Here is an 18,786-nt window from a genome sequence, read left to right on the forward strand (position 1 = left end):
CTGAGTAAGACCATTCCGTGGATTCCCCCTTCCCTTCTTCGTAAGGCCCATAATAATAATAATAATAATAATAATAATAATAATAATAATAATAATTTATTAATTGTACCCCGCCCATCTGGCTGAGTCTCCCCAGCCACTCTGGGCGGCTCCCAATCGAGTATTAAAACAACACAGCATTAAATATTTAAAACTCCCCTAAACAGGGCTGCCTTCAGATGTCTTTTGAAAACAGAATAGCTGCTTATTTCCTTGACATCTGATGGAAGGGCGGGTGCCACTACCGAGAAGGCCCTCTGTCTGGTTCCCTGTACTTCTCGCAATGAGGGAACCGCCAGAAGGCCCGAGGCGCTGGATCTCAGTGTCTGGGCTGAATGATAATATAATAATAATAATGATAATAATAATTTATTACTTATACCCCACCCATCTGGCCTGGCCTCCCCACACTCTGGGCGGATACATCTCTCAAGAGCCAACTCCCCTCGCCTGCCCCCCCACCCTAAGTCTGAAAGCACATGCAGCCCTTCCTCAAATGTGAGGCATTCGCCGGCCAACCCAAGAATGACCGCTGATTCAAGGAGTTGGATGGGGCCTCACCAGGATCTGGACCAAAACTCGCTCTTCCTTTCCCCCCCCGCACACATTTCCCTTTATCAACACCTCCACAAACATCCTGAGTAGAATCGCTCAGAGAGAGTTTCCCTGGGTCTCGGACGGAGTCTGCCAGGGCTGAATTAATTCCTTCCACCCGGGTGCCATTAGTTAGCACGCAAGTGAATCCATATGCTGAAGGAGGCCCCTTTCTGATCAACACCTTGATAGTTAAGTGATGCAAATTAAGGCTGCCCGCGAACCGTAACAAAGGCAAGCTCATTTCCATTATGCTGCTGAGGACGGTTACAGAGTTTCTCAGGCATGCAAGATATTCCATTTCTCTCGCACGGCCTCTCTCTGCTGCCTTCTTGCTTTCTGACCAAACTATCTAAATGACCCGGCCTCCCAAGAGAAATGCCAAACCTCTCCTAGTCTGGATATCTCCTCGCTAACAAAAATACACTCAGAGGGGGCTTCCCATGCAGAACGGTGCCGACAAGGTTAGGCTGTGATGTCCTGCTGCCTCTTTCTTGCAGGGAGAAGGGCGCAAGACTCTCCTCCAATGCTTCAATTATTCTTGATAAAACCAGACGTTCTGGGGCTACGAGGATCCTTTATGGGTTAGGTTTATAACTGAATCACAAAAATGGGAAAAGTGCTTTCCAATAATGAAAAGCACCCGAAAACGTCAGCTTCAGGAAGAGAGCGCTCTCCCGGGCTCAGGGGTCCTTCTTTCAGGTTTCCAAGAGGCATCTGAGTGGTCACTGTGAGAATAGGATGCTGGCCCAGATAAATAATAATAATAATAATAATAATAATAATAATAATAATAATAAATTTATACCCCACCATCTGGTTTCCCCAGCCACTCTGGGCAGCTCCCAACCAAATATTAAAACACAATACAACATTAAACATTAAAAACTTCCCTAAACAGGGCTGCCTTCAGATATGTCATTGGCCTGATCCAGCGGGCTTGTCCTATGTTCTTAACTGGTCCACAGCGTTGCCATCAACCTATTGCCTATGAGCAGAGAGTGGGGTCTGCCCATGTTTCTCCCAGTTTCTCATTTTTCCAGCTTTAAGTTCAGTTTTCCACCTCAGTTTGAGATCTTTTTTTTTTAAAAGAGTGAAAATTCACCAGCATCTGAATTTTTCCTGGGTTTTTTTGAATGGAATTCCCCCTAATGCAGTGCATTTTCATGCAAACTATTCGGCTGGAGAAGCGAACTGCAAAATTCAGCAATGTGCAATTTTCAAAGGATGCCTGTGTTTTGGGTTCATTATTTCAGGGAAATATAAATTAGGTGGGTTCGCCCTTACAAGTGAATGGAATGGTATTTCTCTCCCATTCCTGTGAAAAGATCAAACCACTCTGGTGCTAGTTGACCTTCATAGGTCACCTGTTCTTTTCTGAGCTCAATTAAAGTTGCTGGTTCTATCATGAAGGTCTTCCTTCTCCTGTTGCCCATTCATCCTTGCAATTTCAGCTCAACACCTGAGATCTTACTCTACCCTGTTCCCTGGTTGGCTGAAGTGCATTGACAAATTGCTTCCCCACAATAATAATGCAAAACATTCTCTGTACCTTCCTGCAGAATCAGCCGATTTGTCTATAACGATTTGTCAAGATCACACATGCAAAAATACAGTTTATGTGCTAGTGAAAGAACGAGCAAGAACTGGGATTGGCTACAGCTCCACGCTAGGTGACAAATAAGTACTACATAAAATGGCTTGTATAAACTCCTTTGAAAGCTTGGAGGCATCGATGCGTCCATGCAGGTGGAAAAACCTTCTATGACATCCCTCCATTGAGCTAAACAAACAGAACTTGAATATGATTTGCTCCAAGAAGCTAATTTCAATTCCCCGGAGTCGTTCATGTGCTTAGATTTAATTGCCCTCACACCCTCTTGTGCTAATTCGTATTTATTGCAATGGAATGCTCCAGATAAATAGGCTGTTCAGTTTTCTAGGACTATTTGGGTGTTAAGTCATCTAGCTTCGCAGATCATTTTACTCTCATACATATTCATCAGCAGAGCCGGCAAGTGAACCGAGAGGTGAGGAGCTAATCTACTATTTGCAATTTGGCATTTTGTTCTGTGTGTTCAGCGAGCAACCCTTTTCACCCTTAAACGTTAAAATTCTGGAAGCTTGAGAGAGGTGGAGGGAATAAAAAGGAAAGATTTTTGTACTAGTTTTATGATTGTGTTTAAGCATACCTCACTTGCTTTATGTCTGACTCAACGAGGGGCCCTTCCACATGTCCTTTCCCCTGTGCACTCACGTTGGGGTGCATGGGGTGTCAGGGCAGGGGCAGTACATCTGGTGGGAGACACGTCATGCTCCTGGAGTAGTGTGTCCACCTTTGGTCCTCACCCTGCACTCAGCTCTCATCTGGGACTCCTGGAAGCTGTCAACACATGACAGCGGCCACACCCCGCGAACGGCTTCAACTGGCTGGCTAAACCAGGTGAGGGTAGCCAATGGGTCTCAAACCCTCCGTGAGTTAGGGGCTTCCCCTGCCTGTAAAGACAGGCTCTGGCAGATGGAGCGGACAAGACCAAGAGTGGGTCCAATGGTCAAGAAGGTTGTTTCTGCACATGATGTAGAGGGAAGTGAGAGGCAGGTGGGACTCGTACACCTGGGAAGGTAGCCCAGCTAGGAGAAGGAAAACTCTCACCCTAAAGCTCTGCTGCCTTGCAGGATATCACCGGGAGAAGAAAGGGCTAAGGAGGAAACCCTACAGAACTCTGGAGTAGAGTCCCTAAGGATGTTGGATGATGCCTTTGTGGGATGTAATCCATTGGTACAGTCAAGTGCAACATTCCTTATTTCCCTAGCATGGGCGCAAACAGGGGGACATCCAGTCAGTGTAACTTCCTGTTCCACTGGTCTAGAGCTTCCTCTCCCTGCATGTGATCTGGGAGATGGGCATGGCTCTGGCCGACTCCATAAAAGAGCCAAGTCATGCAACCATTTTCTCAGTTCGTCTAGTTTTGTCTCTTGGTCATTCTTGATTCTTGCTGTCTTGATACTACTGTTGTTGTTTTATCCCTTGCTGCCATGCTGCTCTCCTGCAGCCATTTTGTTCTATTAATTTATTTTTGCTGTCTGCTGGCTCTCAGCCAGCAGCACGTGAGTCGAGTCTCCCTATAAGACAAACTCAAAATGTTTCTTGATGTAACTACCAAGTAAAGCCTGCCTTTCAGGGATCAAATTGTGAACTGAAATGTGAGTAAGCGTTCTGTTACTTTACTCCGACAGACTCTGGTGTCTTTTATTCTTTTGAGAGGGATTAAAGGAGACACCAGGAAATAATCTTAACTAAGAGATTCGAACGAATCTGCAAACTAGCTTCCAGCTATATTGAGAGGAAGCTGCTCTGCTACATCACTTCACTAGCGTGAGTGAAGGAAGGATAATACAGTGGTGCCTCGACTTACGAACTTAATCCGTTCCGAAGGCACCTCCGTAGGTCGAAAAATTCGTAAGTCGAAAAGTGCCATTGGAAACATGATTTCCCATAGAAATGCATTGGAAACAGAAAAATTCGTAAGTCGAAGCAACCCCATCTAAAAATTCGTAAGTCGAAAAAACCCTATCTAAAACCGCCGCGGTTTCCGTTCGGATGTCGAGAAATTCGTAAGGGTGCGGCCATTTGCCCCATTCGTAAGTCGAAAAATTCGGTTGTCGAGTCGTTCGTAAGTCGAGGTACCACTGTACTTAATCAGTATATCCTTTCCTACTATCCTTAATATTCCCACAGCCTTGTCTGCCTCTTTCCGGCAACTCCTGCAGCCCAGCTGGTACCAAACATCTTGCTCTGCTTTCCTTTGGACCCCCGAGCGTCTTGTTGTCTGCTCAGCCCAGGATGTCCAGACACACTGCCCCGGGGAGGTCACTTTGGCGAATTTGTCTTGAGGTTGCGCAAGACGAGTCTGCACAGTATTTCCTCAGCAAATCTGAAGGCCCCAAGTGGCCTGAGGCGAGCTGCAGAGTAGACCCCTCCCCAAGAGGCAGGCATTACCAAACAGAACAGTGGCTCCCCATTAAAATATAGTCTCTAAGGCACAGGTGAGGCCCTCCAATTCCCATGGACTGGGACAACGATGGGAGTTGCAATTCAGCAGCGTCCGGAGGACTACAGCTTCCTCAACCCCTGATTTAAAGGCTCTGAATGTGGTCCACTAGGAAACCAGTGGTGAAGAAGAAGAAGAAGAAGAAGAAGAAGAAGAAGAAGAAGAAGAAGAAGAAGAAGAAGAGGAGGAGGAGGAGGAGGAGGAGGAGGAGGAGGAGGAGGAGGAGGAGGAGGAAGAAAGCCTCCCATCATTTTTATTCTTTGCAACATCAATAACAATCTCACCGCCAAGCCCTCTTTCCGCATGTTAACAAGAAGACTTGGCTGGGACAAATCATAGGGCCCTTGGCTTGACCTCCAAAAATTTCCCATGACAATGTGACAAACACCTGACGGTGATTATCTTGTCAACCATCGTGGCCCAATCAAACCACACCGAAGGGAAGCCTGGAGATCTTCTCGGCAGACAGCTGCCTCAAGACACTCAATGCATCTCCTGGGTGTGAGGCAAAATCAAAAGTCAAGGGTGTGTGTTTATTTTTAAGGCTGATGGGAGAAAGGGGAAATGTGTGTGTGTGCGTGTAAAAAACCAGCAACCGACAGCTGACCTGAGTGTTTTATGCCATGACAGTTTATAAACTCACAAGATCTCTGTGACTAAAGCAATCTCACCAGTGCTGGGAATAAATACTTCAATTATATTATTAGTTCCACCCTGATTTTAAACGGGAGGGGGGTATCCAGTTTTTAGAATGGCATCATTAGAAGACAATATATAACTAAGGGGGTTCCAACTAGGAAAAATAATTACCTTTGCCATGGCAATGAAGCTGAAATGCATCGCCCCCAGCCCCCGGTGGTAATGAACAATGGTTTGATTACATACCAAGGCGCTACCTGGAATCATGAGTATGAATGCTAAATAATAATAATAATAATAATAATAATAATAATAATAATAATAACCACTGTTCATGTTTGCTGTTCTTTCTGCTTCTCAGGGTGGCAGACACGGAGGGCTACCTAACTGTATCCTTACAATAACCTTGTTCTGCACATCAACATTGATGACTGCATTGTAAGAAGTAATGGGACTGCCTGGTCCATCCCAGTTCCGCAAAGATTCCTAAAGGAAAAATCCTTTAAAGAGGACTTACAAGCCAGTCCAACGGCTGGACTGCTGGCCTGAATCTTCAGAAAGGGATACCAGCCCTTTAAACTTGTAAAAACATTGAATACAACTGGCGACAGCCTGCAGCAGTTAGCCTAGGGGACTCCTTGCCACTGCACACTTTGAATGCAATGGAGCGAGTCCCCCGGGGAGCAACCCATCCCTCTTAGGGAGAATTGTATAAGAGGCCAAAAAAAAAGCATTGACCTGGGTTCTGCAGGTTCTGGAGTGGACCCGTAATAATTTATAATTTTTAAATATTTTTATTATTTATGCCCGCCCATCTGGCTGGGTTTCCCTGATCCGATTTGGGTCTTGATTCACCTGGATTGGATGAGGGGAGTCTGCTTTTGGAATCCGAGATTGGCAGATTCTTCCCCCACCTCTAATTGTAGGTCGGGATCTCTGTTTGTTGGCTCTGGCATCGTCTGGTCAGAGTTCTCGTCTGGGAAGTTCTCGTCTGGTCAGAGGTTAAAGCCAAGACTCCTTTGATCAGATGAATCATGTTTAAAATATGAAGAGGAAGGATCTTTGGCAGAAGTACGTTAGCCAAAGTCACCCATGCAAGCTCCACGGCAGACTCCGGATTTGAACCCAGGTCCGCCTGGTCTAAATCAAGAACTGTGCAATACGCCATGCTGGTTCTTAATTTATCTGTCTAAATACCACATTGATACCCTGCCTTTCCGTGCATTGCACTCTGCAAAAAAAAAAAAAAAACACCCAGAAACAGCAATGAAAAAATAGGTGCAAATCACAACAGGAGCCAATAAAAACCAGTTGCAGGATTGAATAAAAGAGGACAGCTGTAAAACAGAGGTCAAGTTGAAGTCCTATTAAAACACAGCAACAAAAAACAAACCTGATTAGACAGGCCAAAGAATTGTCTAAATAAAAATGCCTCTATGTGCTGGCAGGAGGAGAGAGGTGGCTCCCTGTGACTTAACAGAATCCTGGGGCAGCCACTGAAAAGGCCCTTCTTTCGATTTCTGCCAAACACACTTCAGATGTTGACAGGATTGAGAGAAAGGCGTGTCTGGAAGATTTTGGAGCACAGGCAGGCCCAAATGAGAGAAGAGCAGCTTATTGGTCACGCTCCACTTTTTGGAGTTCTGCCATCAATGATTGAATCTACGGACTGCTGGTGATGCTGGTTTAACAGAACAGAGCGATTTATGGTGGCGCTGGTAGGCTCAGAGCTTTGGCAGGGGGAACACAGACTTTTACTAGCTCTTTTTCAGATGACCAAGCTAGCCAGGATATCGCTGAGCTAGGAGGCTGGGCTAGGAGGCTCAGTGGATTGGGACAAGGGATGCAGGTGCTGAAAAAAAAATATATTATGGGCAAGAACAGGGAAACAACATCCGAAAACAAAGTATCCACAACTACTGCTAGAGCCAAAAGCCCCAAACAGTGTGCAGTTTTCCTAGTGGGCTTTTTACAGCAGACAACAATCCCCAACAATGACGCAGTGACGTCATTCATTGTCCTGCCAAAAAGTCATCTGAACACATGGCAACAAAGGGGAACACCGCATACCTGAACCACAAAAAAAACTTCCTCACGCCAAGAGTAAAAAAACAACAACCGCAGACTGAAACCATATTGTGTCGGACCTGATCCAAGCGAGGCCTGGTCCAGAGTCCGTGACCCAGGGAGGTATTTTGCTCTATTTCTGTATGCACACACAGGCCAGGTCAAAGCAAGTTATTTTCCACTTAGCAGGGGGGGGGGGGCGGACGACCCAAGAATGGTTCTCTGCATTTATGTGATGCTGCTTCAGAATTACATACCCTCCCAACATTTTGGGAGGGCAAATCGGGAGCAGCACCCCACCACCACCCCACTGCCATCGTGCGCCCACTCATGGCCGCACACCTGCTCCAATGCCCACCTGTCCAGTGACTTCCTCCCCCCCCCCATCTTCGCCTGCTTTCTCTTCTGCCACTGCGGCCAAAGTGCCTTCCTGGAAGGTGACCGTGAAAACGGCGTGCCAACGGCGAGGTGGTTTTGCGCGCCAAAGCGATCCGAGAAGATGCTCTAGTGCTCGACAGGCTCAGGTATGATCCTGCTGAATCACACGAGGGTCAAATGAAAAGATTCCAAGAGCTCTGGCCAGGTAAAGGAATAATTTTTAGAAAGTTTTAAGTTGATAATAATAAAACAAATTCCAGTAGCAATCCAGTTTTTAAAAATCCAGGACAAGGCCCTGTTTCGGTTTATTCTTCATCAGCTCTACTTTCATAGTTTCTCAGAAAAACATGAATGGTACGCTTTGACCTTGAAACTATGAAACTAGAGCCGATGAAGAATAAACCGACACAGGGCCTTGTCCTGGATTTCTAAAAACTGGATTGCTACTGGAATTTGTTTTATTATTATCAACTTAAAACTTTCTAAAAAAATATTCCTTTACCTGGCCAGAGCTCTTGGAATCTTTTCATTTGATTTTCTCAACTCTCCAAGGACTCCAATTTATTTGTGAATCACACGAGGGTGGCAGTCTTAAACGGGGCATTCTGGGATGCAAACAAAAGCCAGGATCCGGGTCGTCCCCGCTCAAATTGGGACGGTTGCTGGGTATGGAATTATGGAACATGCAGTGATAAAATATTGCACACAGTGAAGGATTAATTTACAGAACTCGCTGCCACAAGATGTAGGGGGGACCAGGACTTTAGATGGCTCTGAAAGGGGAGCAGAAAGACCCACAGAGGGCAAGGCCATCAACGAAAGCTAAGTAGATCCTCCAGATCAAGCATCCCCAAACTTGGCCCTCCAGATGTTTTGGGACTACAATTCCCATCATCCCTGACCACTGGTCCTGTTAGCTAGTGATGATGGGAGTTGCAGTCCCAAAATATCTGGAGGGCAAAGTTTGGGGATGCTTGCTCCAGATGCAAAGGCAGTACAGCTGCAAATACAAAATGCCGAGGGCATGCAATGTGATAGGGCTGTTGTCTTCCTGCCCTGCCCTCCTAGAAGCACTTTGTTGGCTACTGTTTGAAACGGGGAATTGGACTAAAGGGACTTTTGCTCTGCTTCATCAGAATTCTTCTTATGCAGTCCTGTTCTGGAGACCAAGAGGGTTCCTAGGCACGTAAAGAGTGAGAATTGATACGCTGAGCAAACTGCACAAGGTTCAGCAACGTTTGGCCTGGATGTGGCCGAAAGGCAACAAAGTGGAAGTGGACTCCTGTCGGTCAGAGTCAGCGTGACTAATGGTCAGGGATGCTGGGATTTGTAGTCCAAAAACATCTGGAAGACCACAGGCTCTCTATCACTGCCTCAACGCAAAGTTCTGCATGCTTAGTTTGGCAGGGCAGGACAGAGACGAGAAAAGAAAAAAGGAAGATATTCAGAAACCTCAGCAAATTATGCGCCATTAGATTTGTATACTGCCCTCCATCCGTACATCTCAGGGCAGTTCGCAACATAAAAATAAAAGATAAAATCAGAAAAATAAAAGATAAAATCAGAAAATAAGCTACTGCTTAAACAAAACCTTTAAGGGTGGGGGTAAAAAACTAAAAGAAAATCAGTAACACTTGGCTGCGTAATTCGAAGGCACAACTTCTAATTAATTGTGGCACTTTAGGCGCCTTAGATGTAAAATGCATGTTCCTTTTTAAAATACTGCATGATAATGAGCTGGATTCGCCACGGTAATTCAGGCCCCAGGAGACCAAAAGAAAAGTGGCCTCAAGTCCAGGGAGAAAATTACTTTTAAATCACTTGCAGAAATAATTCAGTGCGTCCTCAGCACATCCCAAGGCTCGGGGGTGGGAAAATGTGTCATATGAAGACGAATTGTTCGCATTAAGGGAACTGAGTGGCCACTTGCCAGCTTCAGATGTTTCTGCTCCGCAAACGTGCTGAGGCCGCTGCCTCGGACGACTCCGATACTTGTTCCGAAAAGGGGAAACCTGTTGCCTGTTTGTGTGTCATTGATCATTCCGGATTCCCGCGAGGACGGCTTCATTTGCAGATTAGAGGAATAATCCAATGTACGGCATCATTGCCCGCGTTTCAGTCGAAGGCTATTTTTGCCTCCCCGCTCAGCCGCTATGTGGCTTTATTGAATTAGGAGGAAGATTTTGCTGCCCTTCAAATGCCTAATAACTGTGACAGAGGGAGGCAGCTCTGTTCATCACACCAGTTGGCTTTGGGAAGGGTTTTCTGTTATAATAATACTGATAATAAAGCAGACAAGCGGATTCCGGACTGTCGCCTATTACAGGGCAAAGCGTGGGCCGCGGTTGCACAAACAGAAGCGTTCGCCGTTGTCTGTCTGCTGCAGAAGGCAAGAAATCAACTGAGTGGTTACTCAGCCGCAAGCTCTAGGTGGGGTGCTAAGGTTCTCAGTACCTCAACTTTGCAAATCTGGTCTCCAGCCAGCAGCAGTGAATATTGCAGGAGTGAGGCTCTCCACTCTGCATAAGCCAGCTGCCCCCAACCTGGTCCCATCCAGGTGCTTTAGACTACAACTCCCAACAGCCCCAGCCAGGACCGGTGAGGAATCATGAACAGTGCCATCCTAAAACAAACATACAAAAAAAGCGGGGAGAATCCAGCTGATCACTCACCAAGGAGTTACAATTGTGTTTCTCAAACTTGGGTCTCTACCTGTTGTTGGACTACAACTCCCATCATCCATAGCTAACAGGGCCAGTGGTCAGGGATGATGGGAGTTGTAGTCCAACAACAGCTGGGGACCTAAGTTTGAGAAACACTGAGTTACAGCCACAACTGGTTGTTGCTTATAAAGCTGCCATCCCTCTTGCTCAGATTTGTGATTTGGTACGAATACCGGAGACAAATTAAAAGTTCAAGGGGACAAACAGTTGAGGGACCTGGGAATGTTTAGCCAGAAGAAGACTGAAAGGTGATACGATTGCCATCTTCAACTACCTGGAGGGCTGTCCTATGTGAAGATGGAGCAATCTTGTTTTCTGCTGCTCCAGATGGGAATACCTGAACCAATGGATTCAAATCACAATTAAGGAGATTCTGGCTTTCTGATGGGAAGAGCTGTTTGACAAAGGAACGGACAACCTCAGAAGTGGTGGACCTTCAGTGGGAGGTTTGCAAACAGAGGTTGGATGGCCATCTGTCAGGGATGCTTTAGCTGTGATTTCTGCATTGACTATTTGATCTTTGGGTGCATCTTCCAGCCCTACAATTCTAGGATTCTGTACATTATAGCCAAAAGGAAGCTCATGTTGGAGCTCTACAAAACCAGCCCTTTAAACTCGGCTGATTGAAGGACACAGAGCTAAATCTTGCCTCTTTGCATGCACACACTAGAACTATGGAAGGCACCGCATTGAGCCGCATGAAATGGAAGTCCATCAAGGTATCTGAAGACGTGTGCATGCACATGAAAGCTCATACCAACGACAAACTTAGTTGGTCTCTAAGGTGCTGCTGGAAAGAATTTTATTTTGTTTCGACTCAATAGCCCCCTAACACTCTGAGCAAGCAGGTTTGTGCGGAGCCCCAATGAGCTCTGCAGATAAGCCCCCAGGAGCTGTCAAGATGACAACTGCCGCCCTCTGAGCTCAATAAGTCTCCAAGTACCAGAGATGGAAATTCCTCCATGCATGGAGGCAGAAAATATCACACCCATCAAATTGTGACACCTGAAGGTGGGTGGGAAAATGCCTCTGCGGATGCAGTTATGCTCAGACTGGTACCCAGGGAACACCGGGAATTGCAGCTTGGGGGGGGGGGAGAGGGGGAAACAGGTAAGCACTCTTAATGAATTACACAACCCAGGATTCTTTGGGGACAGCCATGACTATTTAAAGTGCCATGATACCGCTTTAAATGTATAATGCAAGTGGGGCCGTAATCAAGAGAAACATGTGTTAAATATATTTGAATATGGGAAGACAGGCTCCAGCGGATTGAGCGGAGGAGACAAATCGTGGGTCCAACGGTCAAGAAGACCGTTTCTGCCCGTGCTGCAACCCACTTCTCAAAATTGTTGGGACTTTTTGCAATAACGAGGGTCACGGGGAAAGTGCGTGATAACACAATTTCATCTAACCTCCCTGCAAACAAGGCAACGCTAACGCTGAAGTGATAGCCAACGACGTCTTCCACTCTCTGAAGCAAACAAATCAGGATGAATGCTCAACATACACAGCACGTGCCACTTCACAGAGAAAAATTAAACTGTGATTTCTTTGACAATTTCCCGCACAGTGCATCTTAATGCCATATTTCAGGGGAATATTCTGAAAGAACATTGACTGTACATTTCAAGCAGAGAGCAATGGCAGAGAAAGAGAGAGGGCGAAGTTGAAGTCATCTATATTGGCAAGACAGCTTTTGCAGATACTATCAAGACTGCTCTCTGAAGAAATCTGTGCCAGCTGCAGTATTTCACAGATGGGCTTAGGAAGAAAAGCTTTGGGGCAAAGATAATTTTGTGTTTGTGTGTGTTTCTGGTGGTGCAAGGATCAGACTTTAATGAATTCCCTTTTGAGTGGCTTTGATTTTTCACGCCACAAGAGAAGACATCCTATCCCAGGCATCCCCAAACTGCGGCCCTCCAGATGTTTTGTCCTACAACTCCCATGGTCCCTAGCTAACAGGACCAGTGGTCAGGGATGATGGGAATTGTAGTCCAAAACATCTGGAGGGCCGAAGTTTGGGGATGCCTGTCCTATCCTCATTGGCCTCCAGCTGCCCGTTGTCGACAGCAGAGGCGATAACAAAACACGTTTTCAAACAGAGCAGATCAGCGCCCGAAGTGCCGCCCACAGAAGAGCAACGAGGGCTGATGCGTTTGTGCTAATGCCCACGGTTGGGACGCAACACATTCGAGACACTTCCGGCCGCAAGGTCTTCAAAATAGAAGCGAGTTTTTGTTTCATCTGACAAGCTGCAAGTGCCTTAACATCTTCGCTGCTTATACCCTGCATTTACAATGTGTTTTTAATATATATAAATACACACATATATAAAGGCACAATAACACATTGTCCAAAACTAAACTAAACAAAACTCACTGTGCTATTTAAAGCTTTTCTAAAATGTGGACAGTGGGGGAAGGATATGGGGGAAATAGTTTCTTAAGAATCATCACTGCAATTAACATATCCGCCGCTGTCCAGCAAAAGTACATGTGGTTACTCTGATTAAAATAAGGCATACGAAAGCTCTCTCTCTGTGTGTGTGTGTGTGTAGAAAACTTACCCCCATACTAGCAGAAATATTTGGATATAAACCAGTTTCTTGGGCTCTGGTTACTATAGGGCAGCCTTCCTCAACCCAGTGCCCCCCAGACGTGTTGGACTACCAACATTTTGGGAGCTGTAGTCCAAAATGTCTAGAGGCTGCCTAAGGCTGCCACGGAAGGATGCATGACTCAGATGCTCTGTGTTACTCACTCCTCGCGGCTGCCTGCCTTCCGAAGAACGGAACATCTGAATTGACGGCAGGTTGCCGCATGCATTTAATTAACCAGAACCTTTGCTCCCTAAGAAATTCTCCCACATCAAAATATGGCAAGAGAGCAGAAACGCAAAGAGGTGCATTGTGAATCTCACCAGCAAACGCCTCCCGGGGGAGAGAACTTTATATGAGGACGGTTGCCTTGTAGAAGGGATGGGGGGGGCTTTTCGGTCTTCTTCTGGGGGCCATGTTCCAGTGGTGGGCAGAGGCAGAAGTGGGTCGAAAAACAAATGCAGATCTCCCCTTTGTGCAGTAGGCTAGTTGGAGGCAGTGAGAGATTTTACTTTCTTGGGCTCCTTGATCAATGCAGATGGTGACAGCAGTCAAGAAATTAAAAGACGCCTGCTTCTTGGGAGAAAAGCATTGACAAACCTAGACAGCATCTTAAAAAGCAGAGACATCACCTTGCCGACAAAGGTCCGTATAGTTAAAGCTATGGTTTCCCCAGTAGTGATGTATGGAAGTGAGAGCTGGACCATAAAGAAGGCTGATCGCCGAAGAATGGATGCTTTTGAATTATGGTGCTGGAGGAGACTCTTGAGAGTCCCATGGACTGCAAGAAGATCAAACCTGTCCATTCTGAAGGAAATCAGCCCTGAGTGCTCACTGGAAGGACAGATCCTGAAGCTGAGGCTCCAATACTTTGGCCACCTCATGAGAAGAGAAGACTCCCTGGAAAAGACCCTGATGTTGGGAAAGATTGAGGGCACTAGGAGAAGGGGACAACAGAGGACGAGATGGTTGGACAGTGTTCTCGAAGCTACGAACATGAGTTTGACCAAACTGCAGGAGTTAGTGCAAAACAGGAGTGCCTGGTGTGCTCTGGTCCATGGGGTCACAAAGAGTCAGACATGACTAAACGACTAAACAACACAGTTGCCACGCAATCCACTCAAACCTCCATCCAAGGAAGCGAGATGCATTATCAGGAGACATTTCAGCTAAGGAAAAAATACTCAAGGCGGGTGCAAAACTGAGCACGTCAGGCATGTTGCTGGGAACGGGGTGAAGTCTGGAGAGAGTCCTGAGGGCCAGACAAATAGATCTGGGGGGGGCCCACATCTGGCCTCAGCATCTGGAATTTGCTACCAAGGAGTGTGGTGGAGTCTCCTTCTTTGGAGATCTTTAAGCGGAGGCTTGACAGGCATATGTCTAGAATGCTTTGATGGTGTTTCCTGCTTGGCAGGGGATTGGACTGGATGGCCCTTGTGGTCTATTCCAACTCTATGATTTTATGATTCTAGGTTCCCCAGGCCTGCCATATAACATTGTTGTAACATCGTCGTCAAACACTCATGTTTTTCTACCTAGCCAAGACTTTCAGGACTGAAATTTTTTAATGCTTATTCCTAGCGTGGGAATCTTCCCTTCCAAAGACTTGACATAAACATAATTAGATGTCTGAGAGATAAGAATTGTGGGTAAACAGCTGCACTGGTTGGAACATTCTAGGAGAGGTGTGTGGGTGTTTGGGGTTGCTGTTTTTCAGGCAAAATGTACCTGCTCACCTGTGATTCTTAGTGCCTGATTGAAGACAACCTCTATTAACACATGGGAAGGGTCTCATCATGAGTTTACGCAAAGGGAGACCTTGGTGGGCGGCCTAAAAGCTTCTCCATCCTCAAAGCAGAGATTTCACACATCACGCCAGAGTGTTTACCGATAGCACATGTCCTGGTCTCTCCCCCCCCCCTTTCATATTGTTAATACATCTTAAAAACATTCTTCTCTCTCTTATTCAATAGTGCCATTGTACACATCACACTGATAATGTTCAGCATCAAAGAAAATGGCAAAGCTCATAATGAGAAACTAATGAAGCTGAATCTTTTAACGGTCTTAAGACACAAATCTGCAGACGAAGCTATACGACAACTAATAAAATATCACTCTATCTAAAAACCCAATTCATTTTTCTGCTTTGCGACCATCTTAAACCACACTGACAAGACTCTACTGCAATACCTTCAGTAGAAATTCTATCATGTCAATGAGATAACCCCGTCAACAATTTAGATGTTTTGTCCTGCAGCAATTACATATACCCCTACATAGGGTGTGTTGCAGTAATCCAGACTTGAGGTCACCCATGAAATTTAAAGCCAGCTGGATAGCTCAGCTGGTTAGAGCATGGTGCTGATAATGCCGAGGTTGCAGGTTCAATTCCCGTGAGGGGAATCCTGATTCTATGATTCAAGGCCACCGTGCCCAACATCTAGAGCAGCGTTTCTAAAACTTGGGTCCCCAGCTGTTGTTGGACTAAAACTCCCATAATCCCCAGTCAGCACACTGGGGATCATGGGAGTTGTAGTCCCAAACATCTACAGTGCTACCTCAGTTTTTGAGTGTCTCGGAAGCCGTACGTTTTGGTTTCTGAACGCCAAAAACCTGAAAGTAATTGCTTCCGTTTCCGAACGCGCCTCAGAAGTCGAACGGCTCCTGTTGCGTGTTTTTCTTTTGTTGATTGACAGAGAGCAGCCCGCTCTGTAGTTTATAAACAGCTCCGATTCTTCATTCTAAATTTTCTTGTTAATGATGGATTGTTTCATGTAATGTGAGTGCTGTCGACCCTGCCCTGTGATCTCTTGCAATGAAGGGTGGGCTGCAAATTTGCTTAATAATAATTCTATCACATACAAACATCCTTTCTGCTGCTCTCCTCCGACTCAAAACCCTGAGAATCTCAGCCCAGCCCATCTTTCCTGGAAAAGGCAAGCGAGCTCAGATTCTATTAGAAACAAATTGACCTAGACACACTCTTTGTCCTCACAATAGAGCATTCAGGGGGATCAACCAGCCAAATTTTTTCAAATGACTTTTCTTTTTCTCCAATGGGGGAAAAAAACCTACGTCTGTAAGAGCTTGAAAGGTCAGAGTTTTTATTAACTCGAACGTGCTTTAAAAAGACATATATTTACAAAGCCTGTGTCATTTCAACCTCAAGGAAAGGATGCACAAAGCAAATTTAAAAGGTGCTCAGGGAATAATTAATTCCTCCAGCATTAAACAACATCACACAAATTATACATTTACAGTTAAATGTGCCTCATTTCCTTTCCCAGTCACCAAAACGTGAACAACTTTTAGCTGCCGAAAATCAGTGAATGGAAAATTGTTAAGAATGGTGCTCCTGTGTGGGTTCTGGTTTTGTTTTGGTTTTTTTGCTTAACCATCAGGAAGAGACTATTTATTTATTTTTTGCTTTTATTGCATTAAGGCTACCCTGGTTAAAGGAACCTCGTACTCAGTTGGCAAGGTAATTCTCCCAATGAGATGGCCTTGCAAACACAAGATCCTCCCTTCTACAAAGGCCAGCCATTGGTCCACCTAGCAGAGCATCATTCGGAGCAGAGGTTTTCAAAGGGTTGTTTGTGAGCGCCACTCAGTTGCGGAAAAAGTCAAGACAGTAGACTGACTTGGCCATGGACTCAATCCCTGATCATAACAACCAAAGCTGATAAAATTAGTGCCAGATTTATGAAGCAGGCTGGCAAGGCCAATGATGTCCGCAATGAGCGGGTGCAGCCTGCTAATTCTTTTCCCAAAATAACTCCCCTTTTAAAGGGAAAAAAGTGGGCCTTTCTTAGCCGGTTGGCTGAGGGCCCACAGTTTCCTTTAAACGGCATTGGTTTTGATAAAAGAAAAGAATACGCAAGTTTGGCAAGTGGTCTGCCAAGACCCCCAGCAATTTTTAAAAGGTTTGCTTTAACTGTGAAGTTTGAGGGTTGCTGTTCTATGCAGATGAGCAATAGCTCTCCAGGGTTTCGGAAAGGATTTTTCCCCAGCCTTGTCTAGAGACGTTGGGATATCGAATGCAGGTGCTCTTCTGCCAAGTTATGGCCCTTTTCCAACACAGCTTATCAGGCAGAAATGTTCCAGGCTTTTGTCCCACTTTCCTTTCCTTTATGGGACGCGGGTGGCCCTGTGGGTTAAACCACAGAGCCTAGGGCTTGCCGATCAGAAGGTCGGCGGTTCGAATCCCCGTGACGGGGTGAGCTCCCGTTGCTCAGTCCCTGCTCCTGCCAACCTAGCAGTTCGAAAGCACGTCAAAGAGCAAGTAGATAAATAGGTACCGCTACAGCAGGAAGGTAAACGGCGTTTCCGTGCGCTGCTCTGGTTTCGCCAGAAGCGGCTTTGTCATGTTGGCCACATAACCTGGAAGCTGTACGCCGGCTCCCTCGGCCAATAATGCGAGATGAGCGCCACAACCCCAGAGTCGGTCACAATTGGACCTAATGGTCAGGGGTCCCTTTACCTTTCTTTATGGTGGGGTGGCATAACCTCCCCAGGTGTAAGAGGGAGAGTAAAGCCAGCAGTCGGTGGCGCCTTTGGGGACTGGTAGCTTGGAAGACAGGAACAGCCAACAAACTAGCTCCCTTGGTAGAGCACGAGACCCTTAATCTCAGGGTCGTGCGTTCGAGTCCCACGTTGGGCAAAAAGATTCCTGCATTGCAGGGGGTTGACCCTGGTGACCCCGCATGGTTGCCTCGCAGTTCTAGGGTTCTGTGAATTCTGAGGCTTAAGGAGCAGGAACGTGATAGGAAGTGCAACCCCCTGGATTGCTTATGAGAAGGGCAGGTTGTTGGGGCAGTGCCCCATTTCTCCAAACAAACCAGGCCCCACTGGCTCAATTTCTATAGAGGGGTTATCCCAGCAGTTAGGGGGCATGGTGTTAAGTTATGGGAGATAAAAAACAGCCCAGTATACCTGAAGGAGCATCTCCACGCCCATCATTCAGCCCGGACACTGAAGTCCACTTCCGAGGGCTTTCTGGCGGTTCCCTCCCTGCGAGAAGTGAGGTTGCAGGGAACCAGGCAGAGGGCCTTTTTGGTAGTGGCACCCACCCTGTGGAACGCCCTCCCATCAGATGTCAAGGAAATAAACAACTACCTGACTTTTAGAAGGCATCTGAAGGCAGCCCCATCTAGGGAAGTTTTTAATGTTTGAAGTTTTATTCTCTTTTTAATGTTCCGTTGAAAGCCGCCAAGAGTGGCTAGGGAGACCCAGCCAGATTTTTTTTTGGGGGGGGGGTAGAAATAATAAAGTATTAGTATTGGTATTATAAAGCAGAGGTGTTTGTGAGATTCTGTGGGGAAGGATGGGTTGAAAGTAAACTTGTTTTCTCCTGCTCTGGAGGGTAGGACTCAATCCAATGGCTTCAAGTTACAAGAAAGGAGATTCCTACTAACCATCCGGAAGAATTTTCTGACAGTAAGAGCTGTTTGACCATAGGATGGAAGGTTGTGGATTCTCCTTCCTTGGAGGTTTTTAAGCAGAGGTTGGATGGCCATCTGCCATGGATGCTTTAGCTGAAATTCCTGCATTTCAGGGGGTTGGACTAGATGACCCTCAGGGTTCCTTTCCACCTTCCCTGATTCTATGACAAGATTTCCTAGTGGATAAGTCCTTTTCACCACAATTCCTCTTGCAAAAACACTGGATTTGAATTGATCTGTAGGGGTGGCCT

The 18,786-nt window shown here is 46.1% G+C and overlaps 1 protein-coding gene across 2 annotated transcripts in view; it reads right to left on the reverse strand.

Moving 5' to 3' along the window:
• The window catches only part of SLC4A11 (solute carrier family 4 member 11), a 144,409-nt gene that overhangs the window by 49,822 nt on the left and 75,801 nt on the right, over nt 1-18,786 (reverse strand). The gene's annotated exons all lie outside the window — the stretch shown is intronic.

Source organism: Zootoca vivipara, chromosome Z1 (assembly GCF_965207765.1).
Source record: "Zootoca vivipara chromosome Z1, rZooViv2.hap1.1, whole genome shotgun sequence".
NCBI lineage: Eukaryota > Metazoa > Chordata > Lepidosauria > Squamata > Lacertidae > Zootoca > Zootoca vivipara.